At 37.2% G+C, this 13935-nt stretch overlaps 1 pseudogene; it reads right to left on the minus strand.

Annotated features, from left to right (window-relative positions):
- Window positions 1-11949: 11949 nt before the first annotated feature.
- On the minus strand, window positions 11950-12165 carry LOC124078019 (U2 spliceosomal RNA; annotated as a pseudogene).
- Between the last annotated feature and the right edge of the window lie 1770 nt (window positions 12166-13935).

A 13935-nucleotide genomic window follows, 5' to 3' on the forward strand; every position in this document is an offset into this window, starting at 1 on the left:
ATACATTTCTTGGGCTGGGGTTGTAGCTCAGTAGCAGAGCGCTTGTCTAGCCTGTGTGAGGCACTGAGTTTGATCCTTACCACCAAATAAAAATGAACAAATAAAATAAAGCCATTCTGTCCATCTGCAACTACAATTTTTTTAAAAGAATATTATGTTTGTAATCAAAAAACAAATACACATTCTACAAAGAAACCTTGAAAAACAATAAAAGCTTTTATGTAGTCTTTAAATATCATCCTCAGGTCTCTGGTTCCCCAATTTGAGGAAGTATTATAATCCTGTGGAGCCTTGGTTAAAACATACATTATTTGGGTCCCAGACCTAGAGTTTCTGTAAGTCTTGGATCCCAAACTTAAAGTTCTGCAGGTCTGGAGTAGGCCCTCTAGAATTTGCCTTCTAACCATGACCCAGATGACATGGGTGTTGCTTATCAACACACCACAGTTTGAAAATCACTAGTTTAAACAGAAGAGAATTTAAAAAAAAATCGTATTTATGTTATAATTTCTATTTCCAACTCATTTATTCATATTTTTACTAACTGCCTGTTCAGTACATTTGGAGGTTTCTGGAATTGCATAAGGTATTCCGAATTCAAGAACTTATGCTTCAATTACATGGATAACTCAGGGATATAAATAATTGAGATATATTGGGTCAGAGTCCCAACGACCTTTACATGTATAAACTGAAATTTCATGAATGATGGAAATTGTTTTTTTCCAGGAATTCATATAAGTAAAAGATTAAGTCCTAATATGTGTTTACCAGGTAATTTTAGAAACTTCTTTTTTTCTTTTAATTTATACACACACACACACACACACACACACATTTGTATAAATTAAACTTCACACAAACACAAGATTAGCTGGAAGTGCTGGCTGGAGGCCTTGGTATGTCAGGGACCCAGGCTGCTCTGATTGCACAACCCAAGTGCAAACAGCCTTCCTTGTCATTTGTTGGCATAGTATTTGGGACACCAAGTTATTTCACTTTATTGAAACTTCTCTCATGAAAAATGCATGGAACAGCCTTTCCATCTGCCCGGTGTGTTTGCTGCTATGGGCACAGGGAAGATGGTGTATGAACATATAGAAACCCCTTACAGTGTCAGAGCCGAGCATTAATAATAACGAGAATTATTCCATCTGCCTCTTGGGGAAAAAGTGTAACATAGATAAACTTTGCACTGGCACCCGCTTTCCTCCTAAAATCTTTCCAGAACATTCCTGCTTACCTGTGCTTTTTGTCCTCACAGAACAGTCCCCTGCCTAGGCCTACCCGTGTAACAAGGAGCCTTTTTGCTGGCTCCAACCTGCCTACGGGAACTGAGGCTTTATGGTCTGGGCACAGTAGACCATTACTGAAATCCCAAATGCAGAGCAATGTATTCGGAAAGTGTTCTCTTGTGAATAATGAATCTATGGATAGTGTATGTTTTATAAAGACAGAAGTATTAAATCACATCTGCATCTCTGAAAAAAAACCCTTATGGAACCAAAAAGTATGAGAAATTAAAAACAAATCGTGAGATTTGCAGCACACAGGACAGGACTTTGGTGCTTCTGAAACTTTTCAGTTAAAACCACTGGGTTGAAGACTGAAGATGCACTACAATAATTTTTGTTCTGGAAAGCACAAAATGTTTACCATTTTAAAGACATTTTGCCTTTAAGAAAAGAAATAAAAATACACACACACACACACACACACAATGAATATTTATTTCACAGTACTACTTTTCTAAATTAGCAATTCAATGTGCTCTCCACATTTCATCCTGTCTATATTTTATTAAAATTAACAAGCCTCAAAGTAGGTTTATTGTTTGGCTCCTTGTGATACACAATTGGAACCTATTATAATTATTAGCAAATATTTCTGAGTGCCAGATTTGCCCTCAGACCGGTCCTGATCCTATCACTGCCATTGGGTGGAAGTACTTGTGTTCTGCATATGCCCAGAGATTACTGCCGGGTTTTCTGTGCCTGCTCCCATTGCTTCACTTGTAGCAGTCAGCATCTGTCTCTCTGCAGAAGGAATATCTCCATGCTGTACCAAAGTGTGGTTTGCTCGAAGGAGTAGCATCACTAGGAATGTGCTAAAAATACAAATTCATGAGTCTTACCCTAGATGCACCAGATGAGAACCTCTGTGTTTTAATGAGCCCTCCAGGTTTGTTAAACCTGTTGTAATCTTATGTGAGATCCACTGAACCACAGGCACCCACTTTGTGAATGCAGGGAACCTTTTCACCTGGGATTTCAGGTACCCTCTTGTCCATCCTGTTCACTCTGGATCATGAAGCACCAACATTGAGGTACAAAGTCCCAACTTCACTGTCCCTTTCTGGGACAATATTGATGTGGGAGCTACAAAGTGTCAAGAGCTTCCCTATGTAATGACCCTTGCCAAGAATCTGACCCTTACTTGGATGCCTTTCCTCCCCAACTAGATTCTCTAATCGCATACCAGTATTTCCTGAAAATCACTTTAAAAAACAAGCAAATTTAATGTTTTTTTTTTACATATGATTCATCTCCTTCTGAGAAATCCAGTTGTAAAAGAATAAGAAATCTATAAACATACCTATGTCTATAGATATGGATGCATACATGCACATACCAAATATGTCTGCTCTCAGTTCCTGACACAAAGCTCCTGAGACTCTTGGAATCTTCTGAGTGACAGCAATGCCAGGGACATCCTTTGTTCCAAGATTTGCTCTTAGACCATGGTTCCTGACACAGATTCAGAAACCCTTGGGATTTTCTGGGTGATGGGCACCTTTTGTTCTAATTGGGAGACTCTTGGTGGGCTTCTGGACAGCTTCTTGAGAGGATATACCCACCAGAATGACAGCATGGCTGTCAAAGGGGAGTTGGTAACCCCCCTAAGGCATTCATCTCACCCTGATTCCATTATTACTGCCAGGATAATCATAACAATTATTATTACATTTATAAATATAAGGATTAAGGACAATTAATGAAATTTATTAAGAATCATTTAAACAATAGAACTTTCTTTCATAGGCACAGAAATAAAACCACTGCTGCATCCTAATATACCAATAAGAAAGAAAAAATAAATAAAAAGAGCCACCCTGACAATCAGAGGCTGACACAGAACTCATATAGGGCACACCATTCACCTTTTGAACATAATAAGATCAAAAATTACCAGACTGAGACATAGTTAGTCTGAAACTTTGCAAAGGAGACAAATCAAGTCTACTTCACATATCATGATTTTGCCTAATCATATATTTATTCATGAATAAGTAAAAATGAACCCAACTATTACATATAACTATAAAACACTAATTAAAACATTGTAAAAAAACCCAAAAAGCAAAACAAAAAGTGCCCTCTATTTAAGTGCTAGGCTGCTACTTTACTAACCATAGCTTTATCTTTGCTCTCGTCTCCCTGTTGTCTGTGTGAAATCCTCCATGATACTCAAGGAATTGTTCTGCTTTCTAGGAGAATCCAGTCTAGAACAAATCCTCCCCCAAATTACTTAATTAACGAACAAACCCCATAATGGGTTATTTCCAATATCTGTTGCTGAGAGGCCTCTTGTTTTCATACAGTGTATTTGTTTCTTTTCTGCAACTAATGCTAAACACTGTGTAAGCACTAAACCTAACATATTTAAAGAGGTAGCTCTTTCTGGTGGTCTTTGTTTTAAGGGTATTGACACCATCAGAAGAAGGCACAAAGAAGCATTGTCTTATACCCATAACCTGGGTATATTGCAAAAAGACTCAAAGAATTGTAGGGCTTTTACCTTCAATTTCTATCTGCCTGTTTGTTTGCTAACTTTGAAACCAGCTGTATTTATTGTTCTAGTTGTAACAATATTTTCAGGGTCATACAGGGTCCTTCCTATTATATTAATGATGCAGTTAAAAACAATTCTTTCTTCTATTAGTGAAAAATGAATACATAAATATAAAATAGTACTTTAATTTCTAGGAAAGAGAATTTATAAAAGTATGACAAAATATATGTTTAATAGATGAATAATAGAAATATATATGATATATATATGATATATCATATATATATGCTTATTTCAAAATGAATGGGGCAGACAAGTCCTATAAGGGTCAGAAAAGAACAGATATTTTTGTGAAGGTTAGTGGCCACAGGCCAAGTCATGACAGGCTTAAATTAAAACCTTAGAAGTAATGATCAAGCAGTGAAATAGTGTACAAGGTAAATAAAAGTTGGAGAGATTGTTGACTATATTGTTGTATATCTGGAACAAGGGTGATCATCTAGAAGGCAATCTCTTGATGAAAATTTAGATCACTGAACACATAGTCAGTTTCACAAATGGAAGGTCCGTTGAACTGACAGCCAGTTTTTGACACTTTGACATTTTGTACACGTAGCAGAATTTTAAATATCAACTGCCAAGTGTCCCATCTCATGTCACTCATCCAAACACTAATCAAGGCCAGATTCTGCTGTGAAGAAGTTGGCAGATGTAATGACAGTCACTAATCAGATGACCTTAGAGGAGGGTGATAATTGTGATAATCAGAAGGTCCAGTGGAGTCACATGAGCTACTTAAAGCAGAGTATTCCCATCAGGAAGATATGGGACAAGGGAAGTTGACAGCTGGGAGAATGAGCAGATCCACTACAGCTGGAGCAAGCTGCATGGAAAGCTGAGCAGGCATGCAGATGTCTCTAGAAACAAAGACCTGCCCTGCCGGCAGTCAGCAAGCAAATATTTTCAGAGTGTAATTTCAAAAAGCTAAATTTCATCAACAACCAGGATAATCTTGGAGCATCCCAGGAGGAGCTCCAGCCATGAACACCTTGATTTTGTCTTTGTTAAACGGGTGTGAAGCCAGCTGACTTCTGAATGACCAACAGTTGGTTAGTGCATTGTGACTTCTGACTTCGAGACTTCTGAATCACAGAAAGGCTAGAAAACAATTTTTTTTAAAACTGTTGAGTTAGTGTTGACACCTTATAGCAGAAATAGAAAAGTAGTTATGTCTGCACTTGTATATATGTTTGAATATTACTTTTATGTTTTCTCTTCTTCACATGGAGATATTTTATAACAGGGATAGCCCTGGCCCCATCCACCATGTCCATCTTAATCATGTCTCCTCTGTTTCTGATGCCGTGACCTCTGTCACTGAGAACTCTTCCATCATTAACCACTCCATCCTCTATAACTTCATCACCATAAATGTCCCCACTGCACCTCCACAAACACCTTCTCTACCTCTAATATCACCACCATCATTTCTACCAATTTCTGCTTTATGCACAATTCTGTTCTTGTCTCCTGAATTCTCATTCCTATGCCACCTCTCTGGTTACCACCACCACCCACCACCATCCTGTCCACTCCCATCTCTAATCAGCACTCCAAAAGCACCATCATTAGTGTCTTAACGCCACTGTTATCAGCAGAAGAAATTGAGAAGAAAAACTATTTTCCCCAATGTATGTGTATTTCCACATGGTTCCTAAAGCAACTTTACAGTTTGCAAGTTGATATTTTTTGTGAATGAGAGGGAGGATAGATATCAAAAAGCCTCATCACGTGCCCTTATTTTAGGGGTTAAGTCTGAGGAAAAGAGGAAATTGAAGACTGAATGGAGACTCCAGTGAGTCAAATGTTTTATGTCTAAAAATTCATGATTAATATGAATATTTTGAACCTCCCCTCCATGAGACAGTTTTGATTCTCCTACTCACCCTAGCTCAGCTATACATTAATTGGGAAAACAAAACATGCAGAATGTGGAGATTTCATATGACACATTCCAGTAATGACCCCAGGAGTGTCCATGGCAAAAATCAATCAGTTCACCTGTAATCTTACTGTACCAATTTAGGTTTAATTTTCATCCAAGGCCCAATTAAAATGACAGAATCCAGTATTTGCATGTTTTATATAGCAAAGTGACAATATGTGGTAGACAAATAGGTATGTGCAAATACGATATTCCTGATCCATGCCATATAAGCTTTTTTTATCTGCAGTGTTGAGGGCAGTTGTACTGAACTGCTTCTTGCTCAATTGTCTTGGTAAACGAATGTGAGCATTTATAATACTGTTGGCAAGGTTAATGGTGCAGTTGGTGGTCATGGAAATAAATGATGTTAACTGTACTGGGCTGGGATCATGTCCACGGGCTTATTCTCATAAACACAATGCGCTAACCAACTGTTGCTCATTCAAATCCAAATGTGGAGTGAAGCCTTCTCCAGATTTCCTTAGCCCACCATGACAGACTTGGCTGGAGACCTGCTTTCACGCTTTGTTAGGCTGGTGAAGGTTGGCCAAGTCAGTGTCTCATCACTGACCTTCCCACTCTGGTTTACCCTGCCCATGGCCGTCATCCCCCATAAAAATATTTAGAGACTCTCTGTCTTTTTCACGCTGTTAGTCTTCCCCTTATGAGGTAGTGTCTCCAAGGTCAGAAGTAAACACATATTAATTGAAAAGGACATCTGGTGGAATCCACATTGTGAAATCATCTTGGTTAATAAACATCTTCTAAAAGATTCATATGCTTTCTTTAGAGGCAAAGCAGGAATATGTCCTTTGCCACTGTCACTCGTACATAGACTTTAAAAAAATATATATAAACTACTGTTCTGGCTTTTGAAAGAACTAACTTTATTTTAACCTAAGTACTTCACAGACAGAAAGATAGATAGAAATAAATTTTCTTCCTCCATGCTATGCACAGCTTATAGAATACCAACTGCACTGACTCCCAGTTTTTGATAAAAAAAAAAATAGAGTAGTATGAATACAAATATTTGACATGTTATATGCAAGTTGAAATTAGATTCACTCTTAGTGACTCCACACTCAGGAAGAAACTTATAGGAAAATAACTTGTAAAAAATGTTCATATTTTTGCAGGGGAAATGGGACCATTTGTCCATAAATATATACATCATGCCTATTTAAAAATAAATACCCTAAATATTGCCTGCCACAACTCAAATCCTGTCATTAGCAAGAAATTCTTGTAAAGAGGCATTTCATTAAATTAATACATGTGAGAAAGAGTTAGGTATGTACCATACTTTAGGGAAGAAAAAATACACAAATAAATGAGTAGGGGAGAGATGTTTTGCATCACATGTTGTATATTCTAGCATTTTCCCCAATATGAAAATAACTCTGACCACTTGGCTGATGAAAAACTGGACCTAAGTAAATATGGCTAGACCATGAACAGTTATGTTCAACACATGGGTGGCAAAACCAGAAAACAAAACAAAACAAAGTAAAGCTAGTGGCTTTTTAAGTTTTAAAGAAAAGTGACACATTGACTAAATCAGAAAAGTGATTTAAAAGAAGGTGAAAATAAAAACAGTAATTAAACATAATTAAGCAAGGAAAGAGGTAATTTACTATAAATAGGAAATTTGCCATTTTGGAAAAAAAAAAACATTATCAACTATCAATGAATTCTTTCTCTGAATTTCTACTTGAAAGCATTTATCAACCACCATGCCTTGTTATAATAACCCTCCCCCCATCCTTTTTAACTTATTTTTAGAAAAGTGAAGGAAATTACTAAAGCTGTAACCCTAACAATTTGAGCAATGGAACCATCCATTATTGATAATGGCATTGAAAAACAAGGACTAGGAATTTAGTTCATTGGTAGGGTTTAATGCCCTTCAGAGCCAAAAAAAAAAAAAAAAAACAATTGTACAGGAAATGCATTTAAATAAATAACTTAAATAACCAAATGCCAAATGTTTTCTTTCATATAAGGAGGCTGATTCATAGTGGGATAGGGAGAGGGAACATGAGAGAAATAGACCAACTCTAGATAGGGCACATGGGTTGGAGGAGAAGGGAGGAAATGATGGTGGAACGTGATGTGATGATCATTATTATCCAAAGTACATGTATGAAGACATGAATTGGTGTGAATATACTTTGTATACAACCAAAGATATTTAAAATTGTGCTCTATATGTGTAATAAGAATTGTAATGCATTTCAGTGTCATATATAAATAAAAAAAAGCAAAAAAAAAAAATAACTAGTACCAATTTTCTAAGGAAACAACCCCCAAAATGTGTAACATCATTTTATAAATTACATGACAAATAAATATCATCTTTGTTGCTGACAGGCTATGTGGCTGAGTAAAGCTCATTCAACCAACCTGGCTGTAACAATCATCTAAGTTTTCATTCTTTTGAAGTAAAATTATGTCACATGTTGGGCTCAACATTTATTTATCATGTAATTTATAAAATGATGTTATACATATTAGGGATTGTTTCCCTAGAAAACTGGTACTAAGTTATATATTTAAATGCATTTCTAATACAACTTCGTTTTTGGCAGTGGTGGGTACCAATGAGCTACATTCCCAGTTCTTATTCTTTAATGCTATTTGCAAGGAATTTCAGTTCTCTTAGCTCTTTCTATAGTTTGGTTACCTTCATCTCAAAACCCAGTGGTATTCATATATTACCATTTCAAAACCCATCCATTTTTAACACTAGCAGTTTTGTGTAATGGAACATCTGGCTTGAGCACAATTAACCAGCATCACTCCCAAACATTCCTTCTGTCCACCGTCTTAATCATTATTTTTGGTAAAAACATGATACATTATTTCATTCTAATGTTTGTGAATTTGCACTCACAGCTGAACCCAGTAGTTACCTATTATGACATCTTTTTAGTGTGTCACATCTTATTTTTGTCTTGTTCTAAATAGAATAAATACATAATTTTATTTTGATTAAATTGAATAACTCTATATTTAATTCTTCAGTGACTTAATAACAGAGCGGGATAATGTTCTGAATGCTATTTTCTATGAGATCAAGTGACCACTCACTCACTCATTTATTCAATCAAAATTAAATATTTACTATAGACTGTGAATTAATCAATATTAGATTTGGCCTCTGAAAATTTTCAAATAATATTTTCTAAACTTAAATTGATAAGGGCTGAAATGGAAATCTGCAAATGACATGGGATGCTGACTCCTATTGTTTTATGGGTCCATCATCCCTGTTCTGGTCTCCTCCTCATGTTCCAGCTCAGCTTCTCAATCTCCATATGTGGCATTCACATTCCAGGCACCATCTTCCCTACCAAGAAGACAGGAAAGGAGAGAGGAGGAAAAGGGACCATAGGTTTGGGGAGGGGAGAGAATGAAATGAATCTTTGTTTTTTTTTTTTTTTATTTTAGAGAGAGATAGAGAGAGAATTTTTTAATATTTTAGTATTTTTAGATTTCGGTGGACACAACATCTTTATTTTATTTTTATGCGGTGCTAAGGATTGAACCCAGCGCCCTGTGCAGGCCAGGCGAGTGTGCTACCACTTGAGCCACATCCCCAGCCTAATCTTTTTTTTTTTTTTTAATGTTTCCCAAAAGTTTCATACATTACCATGTTACTACTTATGTAATGAATATAGTCACGTGAACTGAAATGACTACTTGAGAAAAACTGAAAATACATTCAGTCTTTATTCTGATACTCTGAGTCCACCCCTGCATTCAGAGACCCTATTCATGAAGAACGGAGAATGTGTGTTGGGTCAGTCAGCTCAGAGTTTCTTCTAGTATGGAAAGACAACAGTTCTAGATCACCAAGTCTGCGTCTCCACTGAGCATAATGCTTTCTTCTTTGTGGTACCTTTGCTTTCTTGTTTTTTTTTTTTTTTTTTTTTTAAAAAAAAAAAACAGACAATTCATTTTAAACCCTCCTATTCTCTCCCCAAGCAGAACTTAATTCTGGGTCGGCTGAAAAGCTGATGTTCATGTACCTCCTTTCTTCCTCTCCTGTGGGTTTGCAGGTTTTTGATGCCATGTTTATCAGTATTTTAGCTTATTTCCTTATTTTGAAAAAGTAAATCTACTGGGAGCTTCCACAGAACCATGCATCAAGGCAAATATTTTTTACCTAGAACATCTAAAAATTTCTTTGCTATGCTCTCTTACTCGTGGGTCTTTTGGATTATATGTTAGTCAGCTTTGCATCGTGGTGACCAAAATACAGGGACAAGAACAACTTAGAGGAGGGAAAGTTTATCTTGGCTCATAGTTTCAGAGATTCAGTCCAGGGTGGGCTGCCTCCCTTACTCTGGGAATGAGATGTGGCAGCCCATCATGGCACAAGGTCACGGCAGAAGAGCACTTAGTGACTGGGAAGCCAGCTGAGTGACAAAGGGCCACAAAGTGGAAGGGGCCATAAGGAAGATGCGCAGTGACCTTCTCTAGGCATGCCTCATCTGCCTACAGTTACCACCCAGTGAGTCCACTGGAACCAGGAAGGACTGATCAGGTGACAGCTCTCACAATCTAGTCATTTGGCCTCTGAACCTTCCTCCATTAATACAGGAGCTTTGGGTATTCAAACCATACCACTTATGATAAATGGCAAAAGTAAATTTTCTTCAAGTTTTAGTCACTATCTACTGTAGATTTCAGCTTCAGAGCCACCTGTGGGGAAGATGTACCATGTTGATTGTTTTTATGTGAATTTATTACTTTACAAAGATCTGATGACAATCTTAAACTCCAAGGTTTTGAAACAGTTTAGAAAAATGTTTTGGTTTGTGTTTTTCATGAAACATTCTCCTCATTGCTTGCTGATCACTTTCAATACATAATCTTAAATTTTTCTCTTGTGGTAAATGTTTATAGTAAAATTTCTTTGGTCATTTATTTCCTTACAATTGCTCTTTCTTTTTTCATGAGATTGCTATTAGCTTTGATGTTGGACTTCGTAGACCAATACTTTAAAATTTTTAACCTTGCCTCTGTTATTGCTAATCATTTTTAATTTAGGGTTTTGATATATGGAATACCTCAAAGTTATCTCATCTATTGCTTTTTAAATACTGTGGCTCTCATATTTTTATTTGTGAAAACTTTTTCTCTATTTCTTGTTTATATATCCAATTTGTGTTCATAGATAAATATTTTATATCTTCTTCTCTAACAAAAAATTTAAAATACACATTTTTTAAAGTTTTATTTTAATCTCTGCCTTTCATCTCCTTCTCTAAGTTATTCTTTCCCTAGTTTTTTTTTCTCTTTTGTTTTGTTTTTTGGTATTTCTGGTGTATTGTGGTTTGAATGTGAAATGTCTCTCTAATGTCATACGCTCAAGCTTGGTGGCCAGACTGTGGTGCTACCTGGATGTGATGCAGCCTTAGGAAGTGGGACCTAGTAGAAAGAAGTAAGGTCATTGGGGACGTGCCCTTGAAGGGTTTATTGGAACCCTGGCCCCTGCTCTGTTTCTCTGCTTCCTAGCCATGATGGGTGAGCAGCTCAGCTGCACCTCATGCTCCCACCACGATGACCTGCCTGACCAGAGGCCCAAAATAACAGGACCAATCAACCACGGATTGAAACCTCTGAAACCATGAGGCAAGGTCAAACTTTGCCCTTTGTAAATGAGTTTTTGCAGGTATTTTGTTAGAAAGGGAGAAAACTAACAGATAGTGTTTAACTTTCTTTTAGTCTCTGATGGCAGTTGGCTTTCCATTCATATTTAAGAAAGAATCATGAAGAAGCTGTTTGGAAGTCCAATATTTGTGAAAGGGATTTTATCAATGGATGGGTTTCATTTTGAAATGGCTGATAGAAATCTGTTCAGGTGCTGGGAAATTATGAACTATAGATGCATTATGAATTGGGATGTGTGTGTGTGTGTATGTTTTAGAGTCAAGCTACCTATTCTCTGTGTTGGTACCTGGATACTCCTGGATAGCGTATGTCAGAGTTGAAATCCAAATCCAGAAAGGGACTAACACTCTCACCATCCAGCAAATCAATTTTCCTTTGATTTCCTAGCTTTCAGATTAGCACCTGTTACTGTCTGTGTGCTGCAGCTGTTTCCACAATGGAACACTAATTTCTTTCTCCATAGAATGAATCTTCTCTCTTTGCCTCTGCCATGTGATTAGAGGATATGATAGTGAGATCTATCTAAATCTTACATATCTGTCCATGCACAACAGATATGTAATAATATAAATAATTTCTAATAAATAAGCTCTTATGGGATTTCACTGCTATGTGAGCATTAGGGTGAGTTTACAAAAATTAAGATGGCTATGAGGTCTTCTATGATACTACACTTGATCTTAGCCAAAAGGCCGAGAAGCGATAAGAGGTCTTCTATGAAACTACTGTTTTATTTGTGGCCTGTCATTAACCAAAACATTGTTAGGTGGCACATGACTACACTTGCACCCAATTTCTCTGATTTTATCCCTTTCTCTGTTGCTTCCCATGACGTTTCAAGTTTCTAATTTCAGGGTCTCTATGACATGATTTGACTGTTCCTATGTTAGTCAGCTTTCCATTGCTGTGACCAAATGCCTGAGATAAACAACTTCAAAAGAGACAGGATTTATGTAAGCTCACGGTTCCAGAGATCTCAGTACATGTCACTTGGCCCCGTCATTTCTGGGTAAGGCAGAACATCATAGCGGAGAGTGCAGGCTAGTGCAAAGCTGCTCACCTCATGGTGGCCAGGAAGCAAAGAGATAGAGAGAAAAAGTGACCAGGGTCCCAGTAAACCCTTCAAGGTTGTGCCCCCAATTTCCTACTTTCTCCAACAAGGCCCACCTCTGAAGGTTTCCACCACCTCCTCATGGCACCATGAGCTGTGGACCAAACCTTCAACACATGAGATTTGAGGGGACATTTGAGATTGATAACATGTCTCCTTCTGCAGATATCTAGTTATCCTACTCATTCCTATTAACTTCTCTGTCTCCTGTCTATTAAATGATCTCCCAATATCTTTCTCACTGTAGATGTACAGTTACTTATTAACTGTTGTGTAGCAAGCACTGGAAGTTTAGGTAATTTAAACAACAGACATTTATTACCTCTCACTGGACTGATGCTCAAAAATTAGGGAGTGGCCAAGCTTGGTGGCACTGCTTTGGGGTCCCTGATGGAATTGTTCTTGAGCTTTCAACTGTTGCTTGGGCTGTCTTTATTTCAAGGCTGAAATGGGGCTGAAAAATACACTGGTACAGTTCTTGTCAGGGCTATAGTCCTCAATGGATGTTGGTGAGAAACTTCATGTTCTCCCCATGGGGGCTTCTCCATAGGACTACATCCAACATATCTTAATCCCTCATCAGTGGACGAGAGAGACAGAGATAGAACACACATTTTTTATAACCTAATATCAAAAGTAAGGAACCTTCACTTCTGCCATATGATATTGATTGAACAGCTTGCCTGAATAAACCAATTATAGTGCCATATGCAGGAAACTGCACAGGTTGTGAACACCAGGAGGTGAGCTTGCTAGGAGCCATCCTCAGGGCTGGTAACGATGGTTAGATCTTTTATATTAATTTACTCTTACTTGTGGAGTTGGAGGAGGGAGAAAACCTAAATGTGTGAATTCAACTTATCATGTATAACCAGAAATCTACAGTAAATTTATAAAGCAGGATTTATAGAGAGAGCCTTGCGAGTTAGTTCATCAGTGGGGGGAAATTTTCCCTACTAAATGCTTTTTTTTAGATTTGGGCCCATCACCCCAATGGGAAAAAAAAAAAAAAACACTTGAAAATACCAAGCAGTCAGAAACATAACCGAATTTATTCCATGCCAATTGAATTACTCATAGAAAATTTGACAGTTAGATCCACATACTACCTACTATTCTAAAACCCTGACTAATACAGATGAAATTCTACCTGCAATTTCTATTGAAGGAATGCTGGACATTTAGACTGAATTTTCTGGGACTAGCTGTTTTCTGCATTTTTTGCTTTTATGTTGTTAAGAAGAAAGCTTTGGCTGGAGGCAATGTTCTGGAAAGAGAACATGATACACAAATGCTTTTCTCAGTGGTATGAAGAGAATATGTTCTTAATAATGCAAAAATTGCATATTGATTGGTTAAGTCA

The sequence above is a fragment of the Marmota monax genome, unplaced genomic scaffold (genome assembly GCF_021218885.2).
Source record: "Marmota monax isolate L192 unplaced genomic scaffold, Marmota_monax_Labrador192_F-V1.1 WCK01_AAM20220418_F8-fsc01071, whole genome shotgun sequence".
Taxonomy (NCBI): Eukaryota; Metazoa; Chordata; class Mammalia; order Rodentia; family Sciuridae; genus Marmota; species Marmota monax.